Genomic DNA, 11196 nt, shown 5'->3' with positions numbered 1-11196 from the left:
GAAGAAAATTCACGTCATTCTCTTATAGAATTTTACATGTTTTTTGGGGTGGATGTTGCAGATAGAGTTCCGGCGGGATGGACCTGTTCAATACACGTGAAGTCATTGCAATGGGATCCGCCATCGTGTTGTATGGTCAATGTCACAAGCCACCTACATATTTGGGTTATTTTCATTCTCCTACCTTCGATTTTATTTCTTTTTATTTATTTTTTATTTATTTTTAATCAACTGGTGCCAGAAAGTTACAGATTTGTAAATGTCTTCTATTTAAAAAATCTTAATCCTTCCAGTACTTAACAGCTGCTGTATGCTTCAGAGGAAGTAGTATTGTTCTTTCCAGTGTAACTACAGTGCTCTCTGCTGACACCTCTGTCCATGTCAGGAACTGTCCAGAGCAGGATAGGTTTGCTATGGGGATTTGCTCCTGACATGGACAGAGGTGGCAGCAGAGAGCACTGTGGTCAGAAGTTAGAAGTTAATTACAAATCTGTTTTTTAATTTTTCTGGAACCAGTTGATATAAAAAAAATAAATATAAAAAAGTTTTCCACTGGAGTACCCCTTTTTTTTTTTTTTTTTTTTTTTTTTATTACGGTTGGGTTCACACTATTGTAGTACGGGACAAATTTTGTGCATCCATATTACGGCCTCAAGACCTGGCCCCTGTGTGGATCTAATGACCCGAATTATGATCAGTCCAGGTCAACCCCACAGTCAGGTATGCAAAAAAGGGAAAAAAACAAACAAAAAAAAACACCTTATCTTAATTACACAAAAAAAAAATTTAAAAACCTTATCCGAATTACACTAGTGTGAACCCAGCCTTAGGCTGGGTTCACACTAGTGTAATTCGGATAAGGTTTTTAAATTTTTTTTTTTTTTTTTTTTTTGTGTAATTAGGATAAGGTTTTTTTTTATTTTTATTTTTTCTGAGTCCTTCATGGTAATCAGTAAATCCAGATATAGAGCCACTGTCCCTTTTTGATCTATTGTCCTATCGCCCCCGGTCTCCTCCTCCCACCCCCCCGCCGTTACATTCTTTAGACCGGATCAGCAGGTCCGACCTGAAATAACTTCTCCTTTGGTAATCTCTTTATTTCTAGGTGTTTCACAACCTGTATATAAGAGTTGTATGTTAGTGTGCGACGCTCTGATATATTGGTTCACATGACCGGAGACCTAAATTAACAAAGAAATCACTTTTTACAAGCCCCTCCCCCTTGGTTTGGTGGAAACGAAAAAGGGTGAGACCCCTAGGGGGGGGGGGAGATTTATAAAAAAAAAGTGTGGAAGACCTCATAGCAACCAATCAGATCGCTTCTTTCATTTTTAAAGACCTGTGAAAAATGAAAGAAGCAAACTGGTTGCTATGGGTAACTGCACCGCTCTTCCTCTACACAGGTTTTGATTAATATCCCCCTAGTTAACCACTTAAGGACCTAGGGCGTATGGATACGCCTTGACGTCCTGGTACTTAAGGACCCAGGGCGTATCCATTCGCCCGTGGGAATTTCGGTCCGCGCCGGGCGGGGACCGGGCCGGGGTGACTGCTGATATCAATCAGCAGGCACCACGTGCAAATGCCCAGGGGGGTCATCAGACCCCCCCCATCGGCGATCGGCGCAAATCGCAAGTGAATTCACACTTGCGATTTGCGCCGATTCCGGGTCATACGGGTCTATTGTGACCCGGTGACCCGGAATAGAAGGGGGATCGCGGTTGTCTAAGACACCCACGATCCCCCTGTAGGCATAGGAGTGAGGTGGCAGGGTTGCCACCCCTCCTATCCCTGCTATTGGTCTGCTATTGATCGTCAGAGGCGACGACCAATAGCAGACCGGGGGCGGGGGGGGGGGGTTAACTTTCGTTTTCCCCGTCCTGCCCTCCCACAATAGGCGGGGCAGAACGGGGAACCGAAGGGGACCGGGCGCCGACGTCCACTTACCCGTCCGGAGGCTGCGGCGACGTTGATCGGCGGGCGGCGTCACGTGCGTCTGAAGAGGACGGCTGCCGGGATCCTACGGAAGCCGGTAAGTAGATCTGGAGGGCTACAGTCTGAGACCGTGGTCTTTAACTGTAGCCCTCCAGATGTTGCAAAACTACAACTCCCAGCATGCCCAGACAGCTGTTTGGGCATGCTGGAATATGTAGTTTTGCAACAGCTGGAGGGCTGCAGTTTGAGACCACTATACAGTGGTCTCTAAACTATATCCCTCCAGATGTTGCAAAACTACAACTCCTAGCATGCCCACATAGCTGTTTGTTGTCTGGACATGCTGGGAGTTGTAGTTTTGCAACATCTGGAGGTCCACAGTTTGGAGATCACTGTGCAGTGGTCTAAAAACTGTAGCTCTCCAGATGTTGCAAAACTGCAATTCCCAGCATGCCCAGAAAGCAAACAGCTGTCTCAGCATGCTGGGAGTTGTAGTTGGGTACCTCCAGCTATTGCATAACTACATCTCCTAGCATGCCCTTCGGTGATTAGTACATGCTGGGAGTTATAGTTTTGCAACAGCTGGAGGCACACTGGTTGGAAAATATTGAGTTAGGTAACAGAACCTAACTGAAGGTTTTCCAACCAGTGTGCCTCCAGCTGTTGCAAAACTACAACTCCCAGCATGCACGGTCTGTCAGTACATGCTGGGAGTTGTAGTTTTGAAACAGCTGGAGGTTTGCCCCCCCCATGTGAACGTACAGGGTACATTCACATAGGTGGGTTTACAGTAAATTTCCTGCTTCAAGTTTGGGCTGCGGCAAATTTTTTGCCGCAGTGCAAACTCCTAGCGGGAAATTCACCGTAACCCACCAGTGCGAATGTACCCTAAAAACACTACACTACACTAACACCTAATAAAGGGTAAAACACTACATATACACCCCCTTACACTGTCCCCCCCCCCCCCCCCCCAATAAACAATTTGAAACGTCTTGTACGGCAGGGTTTCCAAAACGGAGCCTCCAGCTGTTGCAAAACAACAACTCCCAGCATTTCTGGACAGCCACTGACTGTCCAGGCATGCTGGGAGTTTAGCAACAGCTGGAGGCACCCTGTTTGGGAATCACTGGCGTAGAATACCCCTATGTCCACCCCTGTGCAATCCCTAATTTAGTCCTCAAATGCGCATGGTGCTCTCTTACTTCGGAGCCCTGCCGTATTTCAAGGAAAAAGTTTAGGGCCACATATGGGGTATCTCCGTACTCAGGAGAAATTACACTACAAATTTTGGGTGGCTTTTTTTTCCTTTTACCGCTTGTGAAAAGGAAAAGTTGGGGGCTACACCAGCCTGTTAGTGTAATTTTTTTATTTATTTTTTTTTTTTTTACACTAACATGCTGGTGTTGCCCCATACTTTTTATTTCCACAAGCGGTAAAAGGAAAAAAAGACCCCCAAAATTTGTAACGCAATTTCTCCTGAGTACAGAAATACCCCAGATGTGGGCGTAAAATGCTCTGCGGGCGCACAACAAGGCTCAGGAGTGAGAGTGCACCATGTACATTTGAGGCCTAAATTGGTGATTTGCACAGGGGTGGCTGATTTTACAGCGGTTCTGACAAACGCAAAAAAAAAAAAAATACCCACATGTGACCCCATTTTGGAAACTACACCCCTCACCGAACGTGACAAGGGGTATAGTGAGCCTGAACACCCCACAGGTGTTTGACGAATTTTCATTAAAGTTGGATGGGAAAATGAAAAAAATTATATTTTTTCACTAAAATGCTGGTGTTACCCTAAATTTTTCATTTTCACATCGGGAAATAGGAAAAAAGCCCCCCCCCCCCCAAATTTGTAAACCCATCTCTTCTGAGTAAGAACATACCCCATATGTGAATTTAAAGTGCTCTGCGGGCGAACTACAATGCTCAGAAGAGAAGGAGCGCCATTGGGATTTTGTAGAGAAAATTTGTCCAGAATTGAAGGCCACATGTGTTTACAAAGCCCCCATAGTGCCAGAACAATGGACCCCCGACACATGTGACCCCATTTTGGAAACTACAACCCTCACGTAATAAGGGGTACATTGAGAATTTACGCCCCACAGATGTCTGACAGATTTTTGGAACAGTGGTCCGTAAAAATGAAAAATAAACTTTTTCATTTGCACAGCCCACTGTTCCAAAGTTCTGTGGGGTGTAAATACTCACTGCACCCCTTATTAAATTCTGTGAGGGGTGTAGTTTCCAAAATGGGGTCACATGTGGGGGGTTCCACTGTTCTGGCACCACGGGGGGCTTTGTAAACGCACATGGCCCCTGACTACCATTCCAAACTAATTCTCTTTCCAAAAGCTCAATGGCGCTCCTCCTCTTCTGAGCATTGTAGTTCGCCAGCAGAGCATTTTACGTCCTAACATGGGGTATTTCCATGCTCAGAAGAAATGGGGTTACACATTTTGGGGGTCATTTTCTCCTATTACCCCTTGTAAAAATGTAAAATTTTGGGGAAAAACTGCATTTTAGTAAAAAAAAAAAAATTTTTCATTTACACATCCAACTTTAACGAAAAGTCGTCAAACACCTGTGGGGTGTTAAGGCTCAGCGGACCCCTTTTTACGTTCCTTGAGGGGTGTAGTTTCCAAAATAGTATGCCGTGTGGGTATTTTTTGCTGTTCTGGCACCACAGGGGCTTCCTAAATGCGACATGCCCCCAAAAAACCATTTCAGCAAAAGTTGCTTTCAAAAAGCCAAATGTGACTCCTTCTCTTCTGAGCATTGTAGTTTGCCCGCAAAGCATTTTACATCCTAACATGGGGTATTTCCATACTCAGAAGAGATGGGGTTACAAATTTGGGGGGGGGCATTTTCTCCCATTACCCTTTGTAAAAATGGTAAATTTGGGGGGAAAACTGCACTTTAGTGAAAAATTTTTTTTTTTCATTTACACATCCGACTTTAACGAAAAGTCGTCAAACACCTGTGGGGTGTTAAGGCTCACTGGACCCCTTGTTACGTGCCTTGAGGGGTCTAGTTTCCAAAATGGTATGCCATGTTGGGGTTTTCTGCTGTTCTGGCACCATAGGGGCTTCCTAAATGTGACATGCCCCCCAAAAACCATTTCAGCAAAATTCCCTCTCCAAAATCCTATTGTCGCTCCTTCCCTTCTGAGCCCTCTAGTGCACCCGCCGAACACTTGACATACACATATGAGGTATTTCCTTACTCGAGAGAAATTGGGTTACAAATTTTGGGGGGATTTTCATCTATTACGCCTTGTAAAAATTCAAAAACTGGGTCTACAAGAACATGCGAGTGTAAAAAATGAAGATTTTGAATTTTCTCCTTCACTTTGCTGCTATTCCTGTGAAACACCTAAAGGGTTAACACACTTACTGAATGTCATTTTGAATACTTTGAGGGGTGCAGTTTTTATAATGGGGTCATTTGTGGGGTATTTCTAATATGAAGGCCCTTCAAATCCACTTCAAAACTGAACTGGTCCCTGAAAAATTCCGATTTTGAAAATTTTGTGAAAAATTGGAAAATTGCTGCTGAACATTGAAGCCCTCTGGTGTCTTCCAAAAGTAAAAACACGTCAATTTTATGATGCAAACATAAAGTAGACATATTGCATATGTGAATCAATGTATAATTTATTTGGAATATCCATTTTCCTTACAAGCAGTGAGCTTCAAATTTAAAAAAATGCAAAATTTAAAATTTTTTCATCAAATTTTGGAATTTTTCACCAAGAAATGATGCAAGTATCGACAAAATTTTACCACTAACATAAAGTAGAATATGTCACGAAAAAACAATCTCGGAATCAGAATGAAAGGTGAAAGCATCCCAGAGTTATTAATGCTTAAAGTGACAGTGGTCAGATGTTCAAAAAATGGCCGGGTCCTTAAGGTATATTTGGGCTGGGTCCTTAAGGGGTTAAAGGGTACCTCTCATCAAATAAACTTTTGATATATTCTAGATTAATGAATGTTGAATAACTTTCCAATAGCATGTTAATGAAAAATATGCTTCTTTCTATTGTATTTTTCCCGATCAGTCCTGTCAGCAAGCATTTCTGACTCATGCTGGAGTCCTAAACACTCAGAGCTGCCAGCCTGCTTTGTTCACAGCCAAACAGGCTGTGAACAAAGCAGGCTGGCAGCTCTGAATGTTCTCCTTTGTGAACAAAGCAGACTGGCAGCTCGTAGTGTTTAGGACTCCAGCATGAGTCTGAAATGCTTGCTGCCAGGACTGGTAGGGAGACACCTAGTGGTCATTTCTTCAAAGTGGAAAATTAAATAGAGAGAAGCATATTTTTTTAATAACATGCAATTGTAAAGTTATTCTGCATACATTAATCTATAATATAGCAAAAGTTTTTTTGATGAGAGGTACCCTTTAACTTCTGCTAAACCCCTTAGTCACGTGCAGGGCTGGATTAACCCAGTCGGCTAAAGGGGCTGCAGCTCATGGGCCTCTACTGCTTGGGGGACCTTCAGATGAGACTGGCTGGTCCTCTTGTTCATCGTGGTCAGGGTGGCACCAGGCCTCATGTTGGAGGGTGTCCCGCTCCAGGCTAGACCCCCTACCCCGTTAGGTGTAGCAGATGAGCCTGGGTGTGTGTGTTATGGAAAGGCCTCGCGACAACACAGACAAGTGCGCGCCGTGGTTGTCTGAGCAAAGGCGGAGTAGTATTATCCTCTTCACATGCCAGTAGTTTAGGTGGTCGGCCCATGGTGCTCGGGGGGGATAGAGGACCTGGAGAGAGGGGTGTGGGAGTACAGAGGAGTCTGGGAGGGGTCTAAAGGAGAACAGTATTGGGGTGTGATTTGGCCAAACTGTGTGTGACCGTATAATTTTTTTAGGTAACAGTGCATGTGGCAGGGTTAGGGTATGTTCACACTGCGGAATTCCTTGCAGTGAAAATTCCCATCAGTGTGACTGGGTCTTCTGCGAGATCCGTTCACACTGCAGAATTTCAGCGGTGGACAATTCCGCCGCTGAAATTATTCTGCGCAAACAAAGAACATGTTCATTCTTCATGTGGAAGTTTGCGACCACTGCATAGCCATCAATGGTTAACGGCGCAGTGCTGCGTGGTCCTACCGTCAAAGTATTTTCGCGGGGGCTGACAGACGGGATCTCAGGAGATTCCGCAATGTGAACACACCCTTATATTCAGAGGGTATGATGTGTGTCAGAGTTACATTCAGAGGACACAGGGTTATATTCAAAGGGCCGAGTGCGTGGCTGGGTTATATTTAGAGGGTTTAGTGTGGGGCAGGGTTATATTCAGAGGTTGCGGTGTGTGGCAAAGTTATATTCAGAAGGCGGGGTGCGTGTCAAGGTTATATTCAGGGGGTACGGTGCGTGTCTGTTCAGGAGGCACGGTGCGTGTCAGGGTTATATTCAGAAGGCGGGGTGCGTGTCAGGGTTATATTCAGAAGGCGGGGTGCGTGTCAGGGTTATATTCAGAAGGCGGGGTGCGTGTCAGGGTTATATTCAGAGGGCGCGGTGCGTGTCAGGGTTATATTCAGGGGGTACGGTGCGTGTCAGGGTTATATTCAGGGGGTACGGTGCGTGTCAGGGTTATATTCAGAAGGCGGGGTGCGTGTCAGGGTTATATTCAGAGGGCGCGGTGCGTGTCAGGGTTATATTCAGAAGGCAGGGTGCGTGTCAGGGTTATATTCAGGGGGTACGGTGCGTGTCAGGGTTGTATTCAGAGGGCACGGTGCGTGTCAGGGTTGTATTCAGGGGGTACGGTGCGTGTCAGGGTTATATTCAGGGGGTACGGTGCGTGTCAGGGTTATATTCAGAGGGCACGGTGCGTGTCAGGGTTATATTCAGAGGGCACGGTGCGTGTCAGGGTTATATTCGGGGGGTACGGTGCGTGTCAGGGTTATATTCGGGGGGTACGGTGCGTGTCAGGGTTATATTCGGGGGTACGGTGCGTGTCAGGGTTTTATTCAGAGGGCGCGGTGCGTGTCAGGGTTATATTCAGAAGGCGGGGTGCGTGTCAGGGTTGTATTCAGGGGGTACGGTGCGTGTCAGGGTTATATTCAGGGGGTACGGTGCGTGTCAGGGTTATATTCAGGGGGTACGGTGCGTGTCAGGGTTATATTCAGAGGGCACGGTGCGTGTCAGGGTTATATTCAGAGGGCACGGTGCGTGTCAGGGTTATATTCAGGGGGTACGGTGTGTGTCAGGGTTATATTCAGGGGGTACGGTGCGTGTCAGGGTTATATTCAGAGGGCACGGTGCGTGTCAGGGTTGTATTCAGGGGGTACGGTGCGTGTCAGGGTTGTATTCAGGGGGTACGGTGCGTGTCAGGGTTATATTCAGGGGGCACGGTGCGTGTCAGGGTTATATTCAGAAGGCGGGGTGCGTGTCAGGGTTATATTCAGGGGGTACGGTGCGTGTCAGGGTTATATTCAGGGGGCACGGTGCGTGTCGGGGTTATATTCAGAAGGCGGGGTGCGTGCCAGGGTTATATTCAGGGGGTACGGTGCGTGTCAGGGTTATATTCAGGGGGCACGGTGCGTGCCAGGGTTATATTCAGAAGGCGGGGTGCGTGTCAGGGTTATATTCAGGGGGTACGGTGCATGTCAGGGTTATATTCAGAAGGCGGGGTGCGTGTCAGGGTTATATTCAGGGGGTACAGTGCGTGTCAGGGTTATATTCAGAAGGCGGGGTGCGTGTCAGGGTTGTATTCAGGGGGCACGGTGCGTGTCAGGGTTATATTCAGGGGGCACGGTGCATGTCAGGGTTATATTCAGGGGGTACGGTGCGTGTCAGGGTTATATTCAGAAGGCAGGGTGCGTGTCAGGGTTATATTCAGGGGGTACGGTGCGTGTCAGGGTTATATTCAGGGGGCACGGTGCGTGTCAGGGTTATATTCAGGGGGTACGGTGCGTGTCAGGGTTATATTCAGGGGGTACGGTGTGTGTCAGGGTTATATTCAGGGGGCACGGTGCGTGTCAGGGTTATATTCAGGGGGCACGGTGCGTGTCGGTTATATTCAGGGGGTACGGTGCGTGTCGGTTATATTCAGGGGGCACGGTGCATGTCAGGGTTGTATTCAGGGGGCACGGTGTGTGTCAGGGTTGTATTCAGGGGGTACGGTGCGTGTCAGGGTTATATTCAGGGGGTATGGAGCGTGCCAGGGTTATATTCAGGGGGCACGGTGCGTGTCAGGGTTATATTCAGAAGGCGGGGTGCGTGTCAGGGTTATATTCAGGGGGCACGGTGTGTGTCAGGGTTATATTCAGGGGGCACGGTGCGTGTCAGGGTTATATTAAGAGGGTACGGTGCGTGTCAGGGTTATATTCAGGGGGCACGGTGCGTGTCAGGGTTATATTCAGGGGGCACGGTGCGTGTCAGGGTTATATTCAGAGAGTACGGTGCGTGTCAGTGTTATATTCGGGGCACGGTGCGTGTCAGGGTTATATTCAGGGGGTACGGTGCGTGTCAGGGTTATATTCAGGGGGTACGGTGCGTGTCAGGGTCATATTCAGGGGGCACGGTGCGTGTCAGGGTTATATTCAGGGGGCACGGTGCATGTCAGGGTCATATTCAGGGGGCACGGTGCATGTCAGGGTTATATTCAGGGGGCACGGTGCGTGTCAGGGTCATATTCAGGGGGTACGGTGCGTGTCAGGGTCATATTCAGGGGGTACGGTGCGTGTCAGGGTCATATTCAGGGGGTACGGTGCGTGTCAGGGTTATATTCAGGGGGTACGGTGCGTGTCAGGGTTATATTCAGAGGGTACGGTGCGTGCCAGTGTTATATTCGGGGCACGGTGCGTGTCAGGGTTATATTCAGGGGGTACGGTGCGTGTCAGGGTTATATTCAGGGGGTACGGTGCGTGTCAGGGTTATATTCAGGGGGTACGGTGAGTGTCAGGGTTATATTCAGGGGGTACGGTGCGTGTCAGGGTTATATTCAGGGGGTACGGTGCGTGTCAATGTTATATTCAGAGGGCACGGTGCGTGTCAGGGTTATATTCAGGGGGTACGGTGCGTGTCAGGGTTATATTCAGGGGGCACGGTGCGTGTCAGGGTTATATTCAGGGGGCACGGTGCGTGTCAGGGTTATATTTAGAGGGTACGGTGCGTGTCAGGGTTATATTCAGGGGGTATGGAGCGTGTCAGGGTTATATTCAGGGGGTACGGTGCGTGTCAGGGTTATATTCAGGGGGTACGGTGCGTGTCAGGGTTATATTCAGGGGGCACGGTGCGTGTCAGGGTTATATTCAGGGGGTACGGTGCGTGTCAGGGTTATATTCAGGGGGTACGGTGCGTGTCAGGGTTATATTCAGGGGGTACGGTGCGTGTCAGGGTTATATTCAGGGGGTACGGTGCGTGTCAGGGTTGTATTCAGGGGGCACGGTGCGTGTCAGGGTTATATTCAGAAGGCGGGGTGCGTGTCAGGGTTATATTCAGGGGGTACGGTGCGTGTCAGGGTTATATTCAGGGGGTACGGTGCGTGTCAGGGTTATATTCAGGGGGTACGGTGCGTGTCAGGGTTATATTCAGGGGGCACGGTGCGTGTCAGGGTTATATTCAGGGGGCACGGTGCGTGTCAGGGTTATATTCAGGGGGTACGGTGCGTGTCAGGGTTATATTCAGGGGGTACGGTGCGTGTCAGGGTTATATTCAGGGGGTACGGTGCGTGTCAGGGTTATATTCAGGGGGTACGGTGCGTGTCAGGGTTGTATTCAGGGGGCACGGTGCGTGTCAGGGTTATATTCAGGGGGTACGGTGCGTGTCAGGGTTATATTCAGGGGGTACGGAGCGTGCCAGGGTTATATTCAGGGGGTACGGTGCGTGCCAGGGTTATATTCAGGGGGTACGGTGCGTGTCAGGGTTATATTCAGGGGTACGGTGCGTGTCAGGGTTATATTCAGGGGGTACGGTGCGTGTCAGGGTTATATTCAGGGGGTACGGTGCGTGTCAGGGTTATATTCAGGGGGCGGGGTGCGTGTCAGGGTTATATTCAGGGGGCGGGGTGCGTGTCAGGGTTATATTCAGGGGGTGGGGTGCGTGTCAGGGTTATATTCAGGGGGCGCGGTGCGTGTCAGGGTTATATTCAGGGGGTACGGTGCGTGTCAGGGTTATATTCAGGGGGCACGGTGCGTGTCAGGGTTATATTCAGGGGGTACGGTGCGTGTCAGGGTTATATTCAGGGGGTACGGTGCGTGTCAGGATTATATTCAGGGGGTACGGTGCGTGTCAGGGTTATAATCAAGTCTA

The sequence above is a fragment of the Hyla sarda genome, chromosome 2 (assembly GCF_029499605.1).
Source record: "Hyla sarda isolate aHylSar1 chromosome 2, aHylSar1.hap1, whole genome shotgun sequence".
NCBI classification, from domain to species: Eukaryota; Metazoa; Chordata; class Amphibia; order Anura; family Hylidae; genus Hyla; species Hyla sarda.
The sequence above is the reverse complement of the archived record's forward strand: the minus strand, read 5'-3'. Positions refer to the sequence as shown.